Raw genomic sequence first — 20,602 nt, 5'->3', positions numbered from 1 at the left:
ATATCAGATAAAACAGATTTCAAACTTAAAAAGATAAAAAGAGACCCCAATGGTCACTACATTATGATCAAGGGGACAATACTTCAAGAAGAAATAACTAGTTTGTTTTGTTTCTTTATATTCTACAGAGAAACGAAGCTATTCCATAATTGTCTGTCACTTTCTGATTTATTTTTGCTTGGCATGATCACTGCAAGTTTCATTCATTTTGTACCGAAAGGAAAGATTTCATCTTCTCTTGGAACTGAATAGTATTCCATTGAGCACATTGAATCTTCTTTACCCAGACTTCTATTGATGGGCATTTAGTTTGAGTCCATGTCTTGACAATTATGTATAATGCTACTGTAAACATAGAGATGCATAAATCTTTTTGTATTAGTATTTTTATATGCTTGAAATAAATAACCAAGAAATAGAGTTGCTAGATTATATGGTAGTTCAATTCTTTTTTTTTTTTTTAAAGATTTATTTATTTATCCACACAAGCACTGGGTACAGTCAGAAGCACATGAGGGTGAGAGAATTCACCAGAGCCAGAGCAGGGAGCAGAGCAGGCAGACTGAAGTACACTGCTGAGGGGTTCAGCGGGCTGCAGGAGAGGTCTGCATGCCACGTGGGACCCTAGCTCAGTAGCCAGGGATTGAACTGTTGCTGCAGAGGCTGTGGGCAGCCTGGCAACCCAGCGCTCAACTGCTGCACCACTGGGGAGGCCCGTAGTTCAATTCTTCATTGTCATGTGTCTAAGTGTAACAGGAAATAAACTTTTTTCTGCAGAATCTTATTCTCAATACAAATTTGGGATTAATTTTGAGGTAGAGTTCAAGAATTCACATTATTTTTTATTTAATTTTTATTTTCATATTTTATGCTATATATTTTAAATCATTTTTCATTTTTGCACAATGTATGCATTTTCATCTTGGTTATAGTCCCCACACAATTCCCACCCCCCTTATTTTGATCCTACTCCCTCCTCCCCCCTGCATAGTGTGTCTCTGGTTTGTAGTTGCTTGTTGATTTTGATTTTTACTTTATCATAATTAGTCTTTTTCCTGGTCCCTTATTTCAGTTTTCTCAATCCCTGCTATGAGTGAGACCATCTGGTATTTTTCTTTTTCTTTCTGGCTTATTTTGCTGAGCATGATCCCTTCCAGCTCCATCCATGTTGCTGCAAATTGCATGAGTTTATCTTTTTTGATTGTGAGTAATATTCCGTTATGTATATGTACCACATCTTCTTGATCCAGTCATCTATTTTTGGGCATTTGGGTTGTTCCCTTAGCTGTTGTAAATAAATGGGACCATCACCTAGACTGCAGTGGTAGGTGACTGTGTAGTAGCTATAAAGCAGGATTGCATATGGTGGTCAATTACCAAATCAGTTTATAGATGTGTTCTTTCTGGAAAAATAGTGTTTAAATGTTTACTAAGTCCTGAGGTTAAACTTGCTTTCTTCATTTCACTGTTGGTTGCCCTCATGGGTATAGTCAACCAAGTAGTATTCATATTTCAGTGATATAGCTGCCCCTAAGATATTTGTTCATGAGCTCTAGAATTTAAAGGTCACTCTCTAAGCCATACAAAATTTTTAATATACGAGGTATTAGGAAACTTTCTGGTGATAATTAAATTTTGCTTGCAAGTTCTAAATAGATCAGTCTGAAACAAGCTGGAGTCAAATTATGAATCATTTTTCTACTTATTGTGGATATATTCTGGAGTCAATGCCTATTAGATCCTTACTCTTCATCTGTAACATATTGCTCACTTCTCAGTCCATCAAGTTAGACTATTACCAAAACCTAAGCAGGAACTGAATCTTTGTACCTGCCTTCTTCTCACTTAAACACATTACCTAGAATTTAATAGATTTCTGAATATAAAAATGAAAAGGCAAAAATGAAGGAAAGGGGGCAATCCTAGAAGGAAAGATGGAAGAAAGGAAGGAAGAAGATAAGAAAGAGGAAGGAACGGGAGCATAAGGGAAGAAAAAGGAAAGGAAGGAAAATGTATGGAGATGTGTTTTATTTGTGGAAGATTGGGGAATGTGACTAACTGGACCCTTTATGAAAATGCAAATAGATGCACGAGCTATTTTAATTGACAAAGACTTTAGGTAATAGTCAAATTTGGAATTAGGCCCTTTTTTAAGATTTATTTATTTATACAAGAATTGGGTACAATCAGAAGTGCAGGAGAGTGAGAGAATTCACCAGAGTCAGAGCAGAGGGCAGAGCAGGCAGACTGATGAAGTACACTGCTGAGGGGAGCAGCGGGCATGGCCGGGGATAGAACCGATGCTGCAGAGGCTGCAGGCAGCTTCGCAGCCCAGTGCTCAACCACTTCGCCACCAGGAGAGCCCCTGGAAGTAGGCATTTTTGAGCAAGAGTAGAAACACAGAGAATTGTTTGTGTCTGAATATTTGGCACTGGGTTCTCAGATATCAATAAAATTGCCCTAGATTTTGTTTTATGTCACTTAAGGGGTTTCCTGCTATGCGTCTGAAATGAAAATATTAAATGAATACCTCCTAAGATTATTTCAAGCCTGTAATTACTAGATATAACAAAGGGTCATTAGCAAAACACCAATGTGCTATTTATATTTTCACCTAATCATAGACTTTGGCACAACTAGCAACATAATTTTCTCTTTGTGTCTGTATTCCCCCACCTCCAATTGGGGAAAAATGACTTGAAAGAGACATTGAACAGTAGAGTATGTCATCTTTTACTTTCAGAAAATTAAAATATTCATTTAAGTCAAATATTCAGAAATTCTGGGGTTCTTTTTGTTGTTGATATTTTTAGTTGTGATCTTTTTATTTTTTTCTAAAATAAAACCCAACCAACACATGGTTCTTTGAAATCAAGTGAACTGTAAATCTATAAAGTTGCTTGGACACCATGCCAAGTAAGCTGCTAAGAGACTGGTATATTAAAAAGACAGGAACATCATGGTTTTAGGTACTCATCCAGATCCTACTGTGATCCTAGTGGCTTATGTTATGTCACTTCATTTCTCAGAAACTCAGAATATCAACCTGTAGATGACTGACCAAATCACTCAAATTGAATTTATAGGAATTTAGAATTGACAGTTCCTCTTTATCAATTAACTGCATATCCCAGCTACATTTTCCAAATGTTTTATATCCTGAGATATGTGACTTAAACTTCCAATCCTTATTTTCATGAGTTTTATTGTAATACTTTTGCATTGCTTTTGAGAAAGGTACTTGAGAGTCTACATATAAAATAGCAACAGGGATATAGAAGTTACCACTTTTAGTTGATGAACCCTGCCTGCTGGAAATAATCTGTGACTTTTCCATTTCACTAAACATAGGGGAATAAAGGAATTTAGCAGCAATAATTTTGTAACTGAAAAATGGGGCACCCTTCTTTGACTAATATCGTTGATAAAATTGGAAAGATTTGAAATTTCTAAGGCAGAGAGCTTCGTAACTTTGATCATTGATAATCTACCTTTTCCTGCATCATTGATGTTTATATTTTAATGTTTATGCAGGGAAATTAATAAGGTAGATACAAAACTTACAAAATGCAGCTAGCAGACATTTAACAAATGCACTGAGCACCTTCTAGTTTTGTAGGCTACACAGAAGGCAAGGCAACATGCCTCCACTGGGAAAATAAAGCATAAACTAGAGACAGAGTTTAAAAAGCAACAGATCAACAAGTACAAATCGATAGCCTATGAAATAAGTGCCTAAGTGCTGAAGGAATCCTTTGGAAAGCTTTTTTCAAAGCAATAAGAGAAACTTAAAGGTACAGTGATGTGCATAAAGAAAGACAAGAAGTCCAAAATTCAATAACAAAGCACTTAAGGCCAAACCAAGAATCAGGAAATAGAATATGTGAATACTTGAATTTTTTCTAGTTTTTTTCATATTTTAATTTTTTTCATGTTTTTATTCATGTATAGCAGTATTTTGTCAGTGAGTTCTGCATACCAGTGCTCTATTTAGAACCTCTTGGACATACAAAAATTTAATTTAAAAAATCAGCATTTTTGAGGCATAATTTACATTCAGTGAAATGTATTTATCTTTAAAAGAATGCAAGTTTCACAAAAATAAGAATATAATTTATTTATAAAAAAGACTTATTTTCAAACTAGTCACCCCAGTGATAATCAGAGACCCCAAAAATATAATATAGAAAAACAGAAAAAAATAATCCAATTGGAAATCATATTTATTTTAGTAAAAATCACTTCATTTTTAAGAGTAAGTTTTAGGAGTTGTAAATTTGACTAAAGAATTGAAGCTACCAGACCTGGAGGTTTCCAGTGGACTATGTTGGAAGATTATTTGTGCTTTGATAGTAGACGTGAGGTGATAACACACCTCTGAAGAGAGGTGAAACTATACCCCTAAATCATATGCAGTGCTTTAAACCAACATTACCTCAATTTTAAAATGATTCATTTTAAAAAATTAAAAAATAAAGGTCATAAAAAAAATTCATGCAAGTGCATTTACACTTGATAAATGTACAGAGGACACCATCCCCACAACCAGATTCCTTGTCCACTCATCAATAATTGTTTCCACCTTCCTGCCCTTTCTCTGCTAACCATCATTTTTTGCCAGTTTGGGTTGTTGTTGTTGTGTTTTGTTAGTTTGTTTGCTTTTTTTTCCCCTTTATATTCTACATATAAGTGAAACCATGCAGTATATCTTTTGCTCTCCGAATTATTTTGCTTAGCATACCACCTCAAGTCCCATCCATGTTGTTGCAATAAAAGAATGGTTTCTAAAGCATTGTCTGTACCCTTTGTTTTCATGTTCCTATTCAATATCTTATTTAAACAGTGAAGAGGAAAATTTATTTTAAGCCTTCTTTTCATTATAAATTTTGGTTTTCAAATGAAGTTTCAAATGATGTCATGGAATTAGTATTTCTTATGAATGGTTCATAGACTTCTCTGAGCAGAATACACATATGCACACACCCCATATATGTGTGTATGTATTTAATTCTACATATCCTCTTTGAGAAAATAAATGGATGATAATACAAAACTTGTGTTCAGTATCTTGCATTAGACCATAGTGTTTCCTCACCTACCCGCCCCCTCCCCAAAAAAAAAAAAAGGTCTTTTAGCTCGTGATGTTTAATTCAGCCTTGTGTTATGTTTAATACACATATTTGGGAGACACAGACTCTATGCTGGATGCTAGAACTATTAATGAACCTTGTTGATTGGATGTTTTGAACCAGTTTGACCTAATCACTTAAAAGGGCTGATAAGGACTTAAGTGTGATGCAAAAGTTACCACATCCAGTAAAACTTTTTATGAGTCAACTGTATGAACCAGTTGTTTTATACTGTAGTTTGCCATTGGCCTATATAGTACTGTACTCACTGACAAACTTCATAAAATCCTATGCTCTGGTTGTATAGTGGATGTCTTATAAAATCAGCTCTGTTGTTTTGGCTGTTCTAATTTTGTTACTTCTGTTTACAAATACATGTCCACAAATCAAAATAGAATAGCTATTTTTTTTATTTTTATGGAGAGTATGTATATTTTCTTTTTGTATCTGAGCACCTAGTGCTCTGCCTGACACAACTGTGGTGCTCAGTTAAATTTGTAGAAGTAATATGTGGGTTAATAGATAAGTCAGTGATCAATGATCTGTGAAAGAACATCACTCCCAAAATAAGAAAATACACAAAACCAATTAAAAGGAGAGACCAATAGCATCATTTATTTATAATGCTATTTATTCATAATGGAATAAGCAATTATGCCAATTTACTTATTTTCATTTATAGAAAGTATCAGAAAAGCCACACTAGGGCACTGATGTGTGCTTGCAAAGCATGTGGGGTTCAAATATTCCTCAATTAAAAATTGTCCAGGAGCTTGGAGATTGTGTTTATAAGCACTTCCTGTCCCTTGGTCCTCCAGTATATGACTTCCACCAGTATCGCACAGGGCAACTAAGAAATTGAAAAGGGTCACCACTCATGAAAACATATATTTTTAGAAGAGAATCAATTTGATTTCTTTCAGAGAGTATTCAGGAAGAAGTAGACTTAGTTTTGGCATGAATGGAACCCAGGATGTATCCAAAGTTGACTAGAATTTTAGCTTAAAGAATATCAAAACTTGGTTCAATAGATTTGAACATTTCAGCTGTGTGTGTGTGTGTATTTGTCATCAATAGCATCAGCATAACTCCTCTGTTTTGAATTTCAAAATGATCATTTTGTATAAGGTATAGAAGTATCTTCTGTAAGGCTGTATTTCAAATTTTTGCACTTTAGTACAAGGTATGTGGTATCCTTCCACCCCTTGCCATTTTACCATTCTTGCTGAAATGGCACAATAAGGTATCTCACCTGTGTATTTTAAGGAAGTGTCCACATTGACTTCTGGAAATACTTGAAGCTCTGGTCACAGGGACAAGAGGTTGTGGCATTTGAGTTCAAATCAGTTTCTACACCTTTGAGTATGAATCTGAAGCACATAATCACTCACATGAGTTCCCCTCCAGACTCAGCATAACCTCTAACCATTTCTGTTGTACTGCTTAGGAAATAATTATAGTAGTAAATTTGTTTTGTATATGCTTGAGTAAATACAGTTATTGTAGCTAAAAGTAATCTACTAGTTATTAAAGTTACCCTGGAGGCCTCCCTGGTGGCGCAGGCAGTTGAGCATGGTGCGTTGAAGCTGTCCGCAGCCTCTGCAGCTCAGGTTCCATCCTGGCCGTCCACGGAGCTACCCATATGGTGTGGCAGACCTCTCCTATCTCGCTTGCTGCTCCCCTCAACAGTGTATTTCAGTCAGTCTGCCTGTTCTGTTCCCCGCTCTGTCTCTGGTGAATCTTCTCATCCTCCCACACATCTGGCCCGTATCCTGGTTCTTGTATGCATGAATAAATAAATCTTAAAAAAAAAAAATAAAGTTACCCTGGGAGGACAAATAAGCAAATCTTTTCATATCTTTGTGTTTCTATTGACAGTGATTTGAGTGATATCAGTAAAATAACTATTGTTGATTTTCCTCTTTCTTTCCCCTTGACATAAGTCAAATATGCTTTCTTTCCCCTTGAATGTAAGTCAAATATGTTTACCATATGGACATTATAATATTGTCACCAAATTGGTTTTCTACTTACTTTCCTGGGATCTGGACATTACTCTGTGTGTAGTCTCTGACCACATGTTCCTGTTGGTTACGGTATTATAGACTGTCTTGACGTGGGTAATGGTGGCTGCTGAATTTGTGGCACCTCACATATGTCCCTCAAAAGTGTGTCTCACATTATCGTGAGATTTTGCAATTTTTATATGAAGGATGTTGACAATGACTAGAGTGTCAGAACTTACAACAAAAACGATTCTTGATCTAGAGCATGATGTGGATTTTCCTGTGGCTGCTGAGGGATGTTGCCTTGTTAAAACTCATTATCTAGTTGTCCTGAGAATATTATGGGTAAAGTCAGAAAAGTACTCTTAGTAATCCAAGCAGTCACCTATGGAAGGAGAGAAAAAACACATTGTATAATGTGTGAGTATTAATATGAATAATGTTTATTTATTCTGTAAGCTTAAATAGATCAAAAATGAGAGAAATATGCACAATACAAAAACATCTTCTTTAGTATATGAACTTCAGTCTTCTGATTTTGATATTAAAACATCTTGAAAAGCATTTATAACTCTTCACACTCCTTTATGATGCCTTTATTGATTTAGTGATGCCTTTTCGACCAAGGACATGGTTCACTATTTTTCCATTAAAATGAAGAAACACCTTGTTCATTGCAGGTTCATTTCAAGCAGTTGGCTTGTGGGACTCTGAGAGATGCGGCTGCCCATGACATGTTGGAATTATCATGATCAGCTATCCAGTCTGGATTTCACCCAGTGGCCAAGAGTTTTGCATGGTAGACAACAAGGGTTGGATTTTCAAAAAGAGTAAACCAGGTAAGATTTGAGGGAGGCAGCTGATCGTTTATCACTTTCTCTAAGTGTTGCCAAGATTGTTGAATAATGTATAGCTTTCTATTTGTTTTATAAGTCCACTGAACAGGTTGTTGAAGAATGGATTCTGGAGACTGTATATAGTAATAATTGAATTCCTTTTTCTCAAGAGGAGAGAGTAGTTATTTTAAAATACACATAAGGCAGATACAGAAAACTATGGTTGCTAGTTTAATGCAATAGCCAATTGCAAGCTATAGATTTCTTCTTTAGCTAACTATTCCAACTGTAATGTTGTACTTTTAAAGATGCAGGAAAGTATTGCTTTTAAGTATTTATATTTTAGATGATATAAAATATGTCAGTCCATAGCATATGATATTATAAGTATTATTTAAGTTTGCATCAATTTAGATTACTCTATTATTCTCTTTTATTTATGTGAAAGTATAATAACTCTGTTTGTCTAAGTATTATTTAAAATGGTGACACAATTACAATTATCGGGGTCACTAAATTTTAAATTAGTCTTATTCTAGTACTATTTCTTCTACTTTTATATACTATACTATGAAAACTCTTCTCAACTATTTCCCATAGTTTGGTCAGATCTTTTTACCTTTTTCATCAATGCTTTTTCTTCTCTCATAATTTAGTCTTGTTTTCATAATTTATTTGTAATTTAGACATGTTATCAACAATTTTAACCACAAGTTATTCTTGTCTTCTGACTTTCAGGCCATAAAAGCTTTTATATCTTTGAATTTTATGCAACCCAAAGCAAGATTATTTTTTTTCAGTTCATTATAGAAACATGAAATATTAGAAAAATCATTAATTTATCAAACAATGGAAGGGAATTATTCTAAGTCATTTAATTCTTTAGGGTCTTTTTTACAAATACAGCTTTTCACCTTCTGGAAATAAAGTAAATGGAGCTCAGTCAATAACTTGTAGCCTAATATGATTATTTGGAGGTAAGTAAGAACCTTTAACCTATTATGGTTATTTGGAGGTAAATGAGAACCTTTAAAGTGCTAATAAATAACTAGTACTCTAAAATGTAATATATAAATTGATAGCATGGAAATGGGAAACTCAAAGTCACAAATTACACATTTGTTGGATACAATGTAGAAACTCATGACAGAAACCCCTATTGAATTAATTGAGTTAGTGGTGATGACTTGTCCTGTTAACTAGCCTGCTAGGTTACCAACATTTAGAAGAGTTCTTCCAGTCTGCAAATGAAAGGGTCATCAGAATGTAGGATGCATTTGTGGAATAAAGCTCAATCTAGTCCCATGCTTCATAACATTAGTACCTAGGATATAATTATGGCAAGAATGTTTGTTTCATAATGGACTTCAAAATCTTAATCTTTTGTCTTAAACTATTTGGCCCAAAATAAATTTCATCTTTATTGTGTTTATTTCAATATTTCCAACAAAATTGAAGTTTCATGTTCAAATACCATATTTAGAAAGAAGAGAGGGTTAAAAATCTATTTTGAAGGTAAATAATCTTGCAGTAATGCAATTATTAGCATTTATCTTATCACAGAAAATGAGAGGTCTTTTTAAAGATTTATTTTATTTACTTATGCATACAAGAACTGGGTGTAGGTGAGGGGGTGGGGTAAGAGGATTCACTAGAGATGGAGTGGGGCAGATCTACTGAAATACTCTGCTGAGGGGCAGCAGTGGGCGAGTCTGGAGGGGAAAATCTATGGAACTCTTGTGGCAGTGGCTTTCGATAGCTTGATAGCACTGAGACTTTAACGCCTGCATTACCAGACTTTCATGACTGCTTGTTTTTGAGATGTGTGTTTTTATTCTTTAGAATGCCTTATCTTTCTGAACTACATAAATAATCAACATATGAAAGAAGTGAACAACTATTTTTGATCCAAATGTTATAAAGAAACATAACTTCTCTTCACACAGTCATCTGAAGTGAATCCTGTTGATTGGAATGTACAGGGATTATTCATTCCACTGCTGGATATGAAAACATATGACTTAGAAGGGCCCTCTGGACATAAAATATTTGATAGTGAATTCATATATTTTCCAGTTAAATATTAATTCTTTATAATGAGCAGAAATTTAACCATTATGGTTTGAGAGTTTATTTGGTTTCAAATTAATTGGTCTCTGTTATAAGAATGACAGTGCACCTTTTATGGTCATGCATGTTAACTTCTTCATAAAATTGAAAGAGTGTCGAGGTTTTCCAGTTTTGTTTCTCAGAAAATTTTAACAAAGGCATGAAAATTTGCACTGTTCCTTAGCTTTAGAAGGATTTTTTTTTCTTTTTTAAAGTAAAGGTTTGCTGAATGGTTGTACATAGGAGCAATATTAAGCTATAAAGAGAAGATATAAAAGGTGAGATTTTTCAAAGCACTTCTGAAAATAGCAGTCCCCATGTAATAGGATATGCAGTCTCCAAGGTGGTTCATGAAAAATACTGAAGTAGCTCCTGTGTATGCAATGTGTCTCTTGCTCTCTGCAAAGAGCAATGAACATTCTCTCCTCTGCAACTATTCTTATTCTGAAGTCTGCAAATAAAATCTTGAGAACTTGGTGAAGTAGGCGAAAAGTCTTATATGAATCTCAGTACTTTTTGGCTACATTTTTACTTGCTTTCCAAACATTTTCTTTTTAAGTGACAACTACATATAAAGAAGTATGAGGTCAGAAACAAATTAGCAACCCTCCTTGCTCTGTCTTCAAGGAGTTCACAGTCATGAAGTATATATACGTAAACATGTAAAGACATATAAATAGTCCACTCCAAGCAAAATGAACTAAGATTTTAATATGCCAAGTAAGATGGACTGTTAAAACTGAAAAGAGTATTAAAAAGGCTTTGAGGCTTGAGTAGCATATTCGTCGCACTGCTAAGAAGTTGGGAGAATTTTAATACATGGGAAATAGATGGGAATGTATGCCAGGTTCTGGGTACTTTCTAGTAAAAAAATAAACATTATGCAAAAATAATGCAAAAATAAATAAGTGCAAATATTTGCAAAACAAGTGCAAAAACAAATATGTTTGAAAATAAACATTATGTTCAGAAAATGGAAACTTTGACACTGGAGTGTGCGGAGAAATGTCAAAAGTTGGGCATACAAGTAAGGGCTAGACTAAATTGTTTTACATGCACAATTATGGTGGCTATAAATATAAAATCTAACTTAAGAATGATTCTGGCAGAGACTGAAGTGAGAGCAGAGAAGGTATGTACAGAGAGAAAACATAAACAAAATATTCAGTTCCTTGTGTAAAGAAACATTTTATGGTCCCTATCTGCTGCATCACCAGTGCCTAGACACTTCCTGCCCATCATCTATTCTCTTAGTCTCTCTTAAATGTTGACTACATGAATGGCTGTCAGTGAGAATCAATAAACTTTTGCATTTGCGACTTTTTCCTTTAAAAAAATGATTTGAAAACCCTACATACAAAGAATGAAAAATGAATGTAACTTATGTGTTTCTCATCACACACACACACACTCAGGTGTACACACACATACACACAGAGAGAGTAAACTCTCTCTCAATATGTGCTTGAAATTAAGCCTCAGATCCTGTTCCTGAAATTTATGCTTCAATTAAGATGGGGGCAGCTGCTACCCTACTTTATTTCCCTTTTGAGACTTTTATCTCTCAGGCTTTATCCTTCCCTTCATCGTTTTATCATCACATCAATCACTGTGTTTCACTCCTTGGGAATGCAGCATGCAGCACAGGCACATTTTTATGGCTAGAAAGCAAACTTACCTACTTGGCACATACTGCTTACTTAAACCTAATTAAGTAATTCTGCTGAAAGTATCACATCCTTTCTATCACAATGCACACTTGGTCAAAATAATAGGGAATGCTTTAGAGCAATGGAAAATAACTGGGTAACAATCTGAAAAAGATACAAAATAAATGAAATTGCACCTCAGCCCAACCTTCTTTGACACAATCCTCTAATGAGCCAGGGCACATTAACACCTCTGCTACAGGAAATTCCTAGCTTACAGCATCACATTCGCTCCAATTATTTTATTGAAAATTACCATTGTCGTAAGACTCCTCAGTAGTACGCCAGATTCAGTATATTTTGTATGATTGAATCATCTGTTTTTCAGGAAGTTCAAATAGTCTGGGGGAAATAATCTAAGAATTTCTCTCTATATATACATTCCTAAGGGAATGTAGCACGATTCACTAAAATGTAATATTCTTGAGACCAAGGTGCGGTGGTAGTAGTTATTATTGTTGTTATTATTATTTACTTATATAAGCATTATATATTGTATAATATTTACTTTTTATATATTATATATTATTTACTTATACATTATATATTATTTACTTATGTAAGCATTTGTCTTCTTCAAGCTGTTTGAGGAGATCATCATCTAATCTATTTATATCAACAACTTCTTTCTTAGGAAAACTACAGGCCTATGAATTGTGGTTAGTGTTGTGACTTTGAGATAATGCCATTTAACAATCTATTATTGTTCATAATCAATTACTGGTGTCTTGATATTCAGATAAATAAAATAGCATTTTATTTCTAATCAAAGATCACCAGATTAGTTTTTATACCAAATTATAGTCTTTAATATCCATAAAATGCATTGAAAGCCACTAAATGAAATGTTAACATTCATTTTACAGTAGCAAACAAATCAGTCTGATCTGTTGACATAATTCTCTAATTTGGAAATTCTGCTTTAATATACACTCTTACAGACTGTCTTCAGAGCCTAACATTAATCAAGCAGTACATATAATTATGCCTTTAACCTTTCCTTGTTACATGTATTTTATAAGAATACTGTTATTAATTTTGAAATGAAAATTTAGAATTAAAACTACATTTAAAATGGTAAAATAAGACTTGAAAATTAACTGTCAAAATTGATCTCACAACATGCTATCTTAAACTGTATTAGAAGCAGCATGGGAATAAATCAGACAATTCCATGAATTTTTGGATAGTACTTTGTAGACTGTTGGTTTTGGGTGAACCCTGTCTTCCCAGTGAAGGCAGAATCTAGATCATCAGCTGAGATGTGAGGGAAGACTGTGTAGACTAGAAAACTGAAGGGGGTGGACAATGAATCAACTAAGGTGAATAAAAGGATACCAGACTTTGGTGAAGAGCATTCTGCGACTGGACTGTGGACAACTGCACAAGTCAGGGATTCAGGGTTGCACTGTTGTTGGAATGTAGCACTAACGTGACGGACGGAGTGACATCGAGGCTAGCAACTGACAAAATGTGTGTAAGAGATTTTTGGCTCTGTGGTAGGAAATCTCCATGTGAGCCCAGCAAACATTTCATTATAAAGGATTAATCATTCTGAGGATAAGATTCAGCATGAAATGAATGAAGATACTGCTTTTGCCAAACTTTATTGTCTCTTCTGTCAAAATGTGCCAGGAAGGACAACCGATAGCAAATTATAGTATGTCTCTTTCTAATGAACCTAACATTACAGTAGTAATAAAATAATAATATTACCCCCCAGAATTGAATATTAGGACCAATATAGGTCTTTTATATCAGTAACCCTGCAATATAGACAGATAACTATTCAAGATGACGAAAATGAGACTTAGGTTAGTAATATTTTGCAGGTTCACATAGGTAATGTGAGTTAGGATGGGTTTTTCTCCAAAATCTTTTTATAACACCTGAGAGTTTTCTGTTACTTTATCCTTTTTTATTTCTTAAAAATAATACCCAATCTGTGTACCACTATACATGTGTGCAAATTTGCTTCATTATAACCTTTACAATATTGTGTAATTTCTTATTACATGCATATGTATTTTGCTTCTCCATCAATCTGAATGTAGTTTAAGAGGTAGAATCCATCATGTTTCTTTTTATGGAGGCCCCCTTAACTATTAGTGTTATGACAGGATCTGGTTCTATACTAATGTTTGCTAATGATAAATGCCAATAACAAACTTTTCCCATTTTTACAAAGAAGAGAAAACTTACACATAAACATCATGTATAATGTTGCTTTAATATAGTATTCAAGTTTATACATTTATAATTTATTGAATATTTACATAAATGACCAAATTAAATTTTATGTGAACAATTATTTTGTCTTTTTAAAAAATCTGTATTTTGTCTTTCCCCTAACAAGATTAATTTAATGGTTTTCCAACATGCATCCTAGAATAGTGGTCTGAAGATATGTCCCATGTACAAAGGATTTTTAATCAAATGCATTTTTGTCATGTTAATTTATGATAAAAACAGACCCAAATGAAAGACTTAGGCTTACCTCTGACCCTTCCTCTCTCCTCTGACTTCTCCTTTCTCCTTACTTCTCTTTATTCTCTCCTCCCCTACCTTTGAACATGCTAATATTTCCCCCCCACCTTTGGTCATTCCTATGTATTAATCAAAGCAGACCATTCCCTCCTGAAACATATTCTATCTGTAGATATGTTAATGCCATCAATAAGGTTAGAATTTTATTTTTTTTCATTCAAGCAAATTCATTACACTATTCTCTCTCTCCCTGCTTTTGACCAGAGAGACACTGTCATGTTAAGACAACACCTACAGACTTCCTTTCACTGGAAAATTACTTTTCAAATGGTAACTTCATATTCATATTTTGGGTAGTAGAACTCTATGCATAATCTATAATTTACATGTTCAATAAAATGAAAAAGCTGTTCTCTAAGACTTGGGTAGATGATATTAACTAGAGATTCAGAGGAAGAAGAACCCTTATGAAGCTTCATGAAAGAGGAGGAGTCAAAGCTGAATTAAAGAATTCAGGAGCACTGAGTTAAAGAATTTAGGTGGGATATTTGTGCCAAAGATTATGACAAGGGCAGAGGTTTGGGAGAAAAATGTGAATTGTGCAAGAGAGAGTAATTATATTGTAAGGAAGCATCTGCAAGCATAAGTAATGAAAGAGATATTTGAGAAGGTAACTGCCAGCAGGATTGTGGAAGGTCTTTAAATGTCAGGGTAAAGATTCTGAATCTATTCAATACACAGCTGTTAAAACATTTATTATAAGGGAAAATAAGGGACATTGCATTTAAGGAAATCTAAACAGGATTCATTATACTTGTGTAAATTGTTTAGTTGTGTTATAATTCATTCAGTAAATATATAAATAAGCATAAAGCTGTAGAGAGACCCAAGAGACATCTTGGGAAAGCAGCAACAAGAACTGTCAAGAAGCTGTGAGTTTTGACTTTGCTTGCATGGGAATAAGGGGAAAGGGTTTGTATCCATAGTCACTGTGTGGTCAAGACATAACCATGAGGCTGTCTGGAAAAAACATCCTAGAAATCCAGTCCATATCAGTCTGGTTAATCTTAGCAAGTGAGCCAAAGAAAACTCATAGCTCTTATGCCACAAATACCTTCGCAACTCATAAAGCATGACTACATCGCAATTCTAATTATGAGAAATTATGTCTTCAGATAGACTTAATAAAACTGAAGGAGCCCTCAGCAAGCCCATCCTTAATACTATTGCTGCTACTACAGCTGTAGCTCAGACACAGCCACTTGAGTCTTGCAAGAGGAGCTAGACTATCCAATAGTAGTAGCTTTAAATACTTCGAGTTATAGGAAATTAAAACATGCTGGAATCCATTGTTGATTTTATAATGATGTCTTATAATTTTTTCAAAATTATTCAGGGCAAAAGTGAAATAGCATCTACCTACACAAACTCACCACACCATCATCCAAAGCATCCCTCCACCTAGGAAACGTCTCTCTTTTTCTCACCACTTCAATGTCTGTTTTTCAAAGAGTTTTTTTCAGTCCAAATGCCACACCCTTAATTTGGACTAAGTGCTTTCTCAACTGGATTCCTACAATGATTCTTACTTGGATTAAGTCATAATCAGTATCACACATATACATTTCTATCCAGACTGCTATTTTTTTTTTTAAAAAAAAAAAGAAATGTTATAGTGGTCTTTTAATAAGCCTCCCTACCTCCACCCTTTCAAACCTACAGCTAAAAGCAAATCTCATGCCATTTCCATTCCTTGCAGATAATACACTTATGTCTTAGTGAAACAAGTGAAGTTCTCCATGATCAAACTCTTTTTATCTCTTGAGACTTACATCCCCATGCATGCATTGAACCTCATTGTTTTTGCACAATGTTTGTCCTCCCCTGTGTTAGATATCTTGCTAACTCTCATTTGTCATTCTTGACCCCTTGGACATACTTTAAAAAAAAAGATTTATTTATTGATGCATACAAGAATTGGGGTACAGGCCAGAGGTGCAGGGGGTGAAAGGACTCACTGGAGACAGAGTGGGGAGCAGAACAGGCAGATTGACAGATTGACTGAAATGCACTGCTGAGGGGAGCAGTGGGTGAGACAGGAGAGGTCTGCTGCACCATGTGGTCACCCCTTGGCTGGAGATCAAACTTGCACCCCAGCAGCCATGGATAGCTCCATAGTGCTGTGTCTCAACCCCTTGCGCTACCAGGGAGGCCCCTGAACATACATTTATCACCTTTTTCTCTCACTAGAATGTGAGTCCTCTAAGGCAAGGACCAGTTCTTGTTCATCTTTGTTTTCCCAGAACATTTATAACTCACAGAGTTGGCATGTATAACAAACATATGCCTTCTCTACTCAATTATATCAATAATTCTTTGTCAATTTTGATGACTGTAAACCAAATTGTGCTTTCCTCTTTGTCTTTGCTTAACAGAAATGCCATTATGGAAAGGTTGAAAAGAACAGTGAGTTCTAGAATATCTATGAAAAATGTTGTGAGTTGGCAAATATGATGTAAATGATCAGGATTGAAAACAAAAATTCTATCTTCAGCACTGGAAATATTGCACATAATACTGAAATGTGATTCAAAAATGTGATCTCTTAAAAATGATAGTATTTATACAAGCAATTCAAAGTAGATTAAAAACTGATTTTGATAGAAAAATTTTGAGTGTTTAAGTACCTTTTCAAGAAGCTGTTACTGGAATTCAGCAAGGCACTAAAACTCATTAAATCTCCTACAGTATATCTTACTTGGATTCAATCATAATCAATATCACATATATACATTTCTATCCAGGCCTCTAATCTAAAATGTCTTAAAGAAAAATAAAGACTAACCCTTCAGTGTTAGCTATACATATGAACAAGTTTGTTTCCATCATTCCATGAAAGTAAAGTACACCTAAGGTCTTGTTTTTCAATATTATTCTTTCCTGCCACTTACTTTTCCTGCTTCTACAGTGCAAGTAAGAAAGTATAATAAATAGAACTACAAGTACTGCAAAAAACAATTCATATGTAATAATTTAGATGCAAACGAATGCATTTCAGTTACCGGGAGTTGGGTTGTAAATATTGAAAAAGATACATATTGTTATGGGTGTGCAATAACTAAAAGTAAAAGCTTTTGCACAGGGATTTTTTAAATCTAGTTGCTAGAAAATCGGAAAAATCAAATAAATTCCTATAATCCCAGAATCACAACTTCCAGTTCTTAAATGTGTATCTCATGGAAAGCCTTTGTATTTCCAATTTTTGTGTATTCCAATTTTTTTGTGTATTCCAATTCTTAAATGTGTATCTCATGGAAAGCCTTTGATCTTTTTCTGAACATCTTCTAGACATATTTTTTGCCAGTATGGCCATCAAATCTGATCTGATATAGGCCAAAGGGGCACAGTTATTATAGCTATTATAGCACAGTGTCTTATCTAAATTATAATAATTTATATTTCAAAAATAGTGTTTGTTTCCTCATCTGAGTTTGCAGCAGAATCAAAACACAATCTTCACTAGCAGAAAGGGCAGTATTTATTTCATCTGATCTTTCATCAAATAGAATTCTTAATCAAGCCAGAACCTTCTGAAATAACATGACTTGGAGACATTCCAAAAAAAACTATCCTGAAAGAGATGGTAAATTGCACTTTGCTCTCATTTGTCCTAAACTCTGCCCATTATTCACCTGTGAGTTATAGTTGTCTTACCCTTTCGAGATATGTCCCATAACTCACTCTAGTCAATATGATGCATTTACTATAAAAGATTCATATCTTGGAAATAACTTGTCTGCTTCAAATTGAGGTCTCTAATTAATCAGAAGATAATTGAATTCAGTAACTTTTTAATTGCCAAGTCTAATCCTATTCCTCCCAGGTGAGTATGTGGCTGGCTTCTTTATCTGGCATATCTGTGAGATGTAGTCAAGGGCATAGTTTAAGTGGAAATCTATGACTGGACATTGAAGTTCCCCCAGATGTTTGGATTATAAAGATCAAAAGCAGCATGCCTTTATCACATGGCAGCTTGTTTCTTGTTTCAAGCAGTTATAAGTTCAAGCAAGCACATTCCACATACAGAAACCTAATAACTGTGTTTTGAATATATCAGGAAGGCCTTTACAATTTTATTCCAGAAACAAGCCTGTCACAAATCCAACCTAAGTAATGTGAGATCTATAGAAGTGAGTGTATATATCTGCCAGATTTGCCTTAAGATAGTATGATTCAGTTAGTGACAGAATGCATTTGCCATGCCACTTCCCCCTGTATTAACTAGCGTTCCCCATTTCTATTTCTCTTCTCCACTAGACCATAAACATCTTACTGTCAGGCACTGGTATTTTCCTATTATAGCAATCTTCACACCTAAAACAACCTCACAAATGGCAGATACTGATCATTTGAATGAATGAAAATAAAGTAGTACCTAATGTACTACTTTAATATATATTTATGAAGTGAATCAATGAATTGGTGAAAGAATGAATATTCATGTGACATTTTATTATAGTCATGAAATATAGGAGATATTTTAACAGTCAATTGAGACTTGTAATGGTTAAAATAAAAAAGACATTCTCTTATTTACTTTTGAAATCAACTGGACTGAAAAATTCTAATTCAGGATTTGAATATTACATTTAAAACATTGGAAGTAAAATTCCTTCCCAGTGTTTACAGATTACACACTATATTAACTTTTTTTAATGAAATCATTTTTCTACTCATAAAGCATGACATTTATGGTATACTTTAGGTGTTCGTAAATTTTACCTGTTCTGTCTATACATATACCTGATGCTGTTTCAGTAACTCTCTCCATATTTGAAAATAAATCAAAGAAGCTATTTCAGAGTTTGCAATCAATTTATTTTTGTATCTGAATGAAAATTTTAAAAAGGGCATTTCAAACAATTATAATAAATTGTATATTGTGTCAGTTACTGTTATTAATAAGGAAATAAGTACTAGGGTTGTTGTACATAAGGAAACTCACTAGATCTCAACATTCTGATCTGAGTCAGTTCAAGATCTGATCAAGAGGACTTTAGGGAAATATATTTTTTCAATTGTCTGATAGAAAAATCACTACAGAAAACTGGCCTAATCTTTGATTATTTACCTGTTTAGCATTGCTTGCTTTATACAAAGAGAATGACCCAATTCTTTCCTTCTTTTTGAAATTAAAAAAAGCCACCAAATATATTAACTACTTGCCACATAAGGAGCTGCCCCAAAGCATTACCAATCATCCAGATTACCGTGATATCGAAACATCTTCCAGGTATTTTACTTCCATTCTGAACCCTCCACTCTGAAGAAGAGCAAAGGAAAGTTGTTTTAATTGAAACTAAACTTGGAAGTACTAGTATAGGAGGGACAGTACACAAAGATCATCTTCAGGCAATTAGAAACTTCATCCATAGTTACCTATGTTTATTTTTAAGAACCTAGATTCATAATCTTAGAACATTCTTGGGTTTCTTTGCATGTTCATGTTCTCATATTACTCTATACTTGTTATTATCATTAAGGTAATGGATTGTCCCTTTGAACATATTTAATTCATTTGTTAAACTGAGAGCTCCTCTTGGCACTGTTGTGTGTGAATTACATTGTAGTCTAGTTTAACGCTAATGAAGCGTTAAACATTTAGTAACTTCTCAATAATTGTTTTCCTGAATTAATGAATGAGAATTTTCTGTACACTTCTTTCACATCAGATGTCTATTCTTTCAAAATTTTGTTTATCACTTCATTTAGCATTCTCTGAAACTATCACTTAGAAAATATTTGCTAATATCTACTGTCATAACATAGTGCTTTGCTTCTCAGAGCTTGTTATACTCTCTTTATTGTCCTGAAAGTACTTACATTATAGAAGCAAGACAAATCAAAGCTACATTAAAAAAAACTAAATTATAAAATGAAGAAGCATAGGATTGAGGAAAATGAGCATCATAAATGGTATGAATACAATGTGTTCTATAATTATGCCCCAAACTATTCCACACAGGAGATTCCTATGTAGGAAAATCTCAGCTTCTATGGGGGCAATTGCCAGAGTTATTGAATTTGAAGGACTGAAGAACTTCCTAGAATAATACAATTTAAATGAAGAGAATCAGTAATTCTGACCTAATAACTGAGTCTTAGTCATCCAGAGAAGTGGTATGATCGGCTGCATGACTGTGTTCCTGATATAACATTACCTTTCATCACTGACTCATAGGAGAATTTTAAGGAAAAATTGTGACATACAACTGAATTTATTATGTAATATATTAATATTCATGATCTAGTACTCATATCTATAG

At 34.1% G+C, this 20,602-nt stretch overlaps 1 protein-coding gene across 11 annotated transcripts in view; it reads left to right on the top strand.

Annotated features, from left to right (window-relative positions):
- LINGO2 (leucine rich repeat and Ig domain containing 2) overlaps nucleotides 1-20,602 on the top strand; it is a 1,109,656-nt gene that overhangs the window by 818,573 nt on the left and 270,481 nt on the right. For all 11 annotated transcript variants that reach the window (XM_054689320.1, XM_054689315.1, XM_054689312.1 and 8 more), the window contains one exon: nucleotides 7,816-7,974. The gene's annotated coding sequence lies outside the window, so the exon portion shown is untranslated. The remainder of the gene's footprint in view (nucleotides 1-7,815; nucleotides 7,975-20,602) is intronic.

Source organism: Talpa occidentalis, unplaced genomic scaffold (genome assembly GCF_014898055.3).
Source record: "Talpa occidentalis isolate TD23 unplaced genomic scaffold, MPIMG_talOcc4v2.1 talOcc4.7, whole genome shotgun sequence".
Taxonomy (NCBI): domain Eukaryota; kingdom Metazoa; phylum Chordata; class Mammalia; order Eulipotyphla; family Talpidae; genus Talpa; species Talpa occidentalis.
Note: the sequence above shows the minus strand (reverse complement) of the source record. Positions and strands in the feature narration are given on the sequence as shown.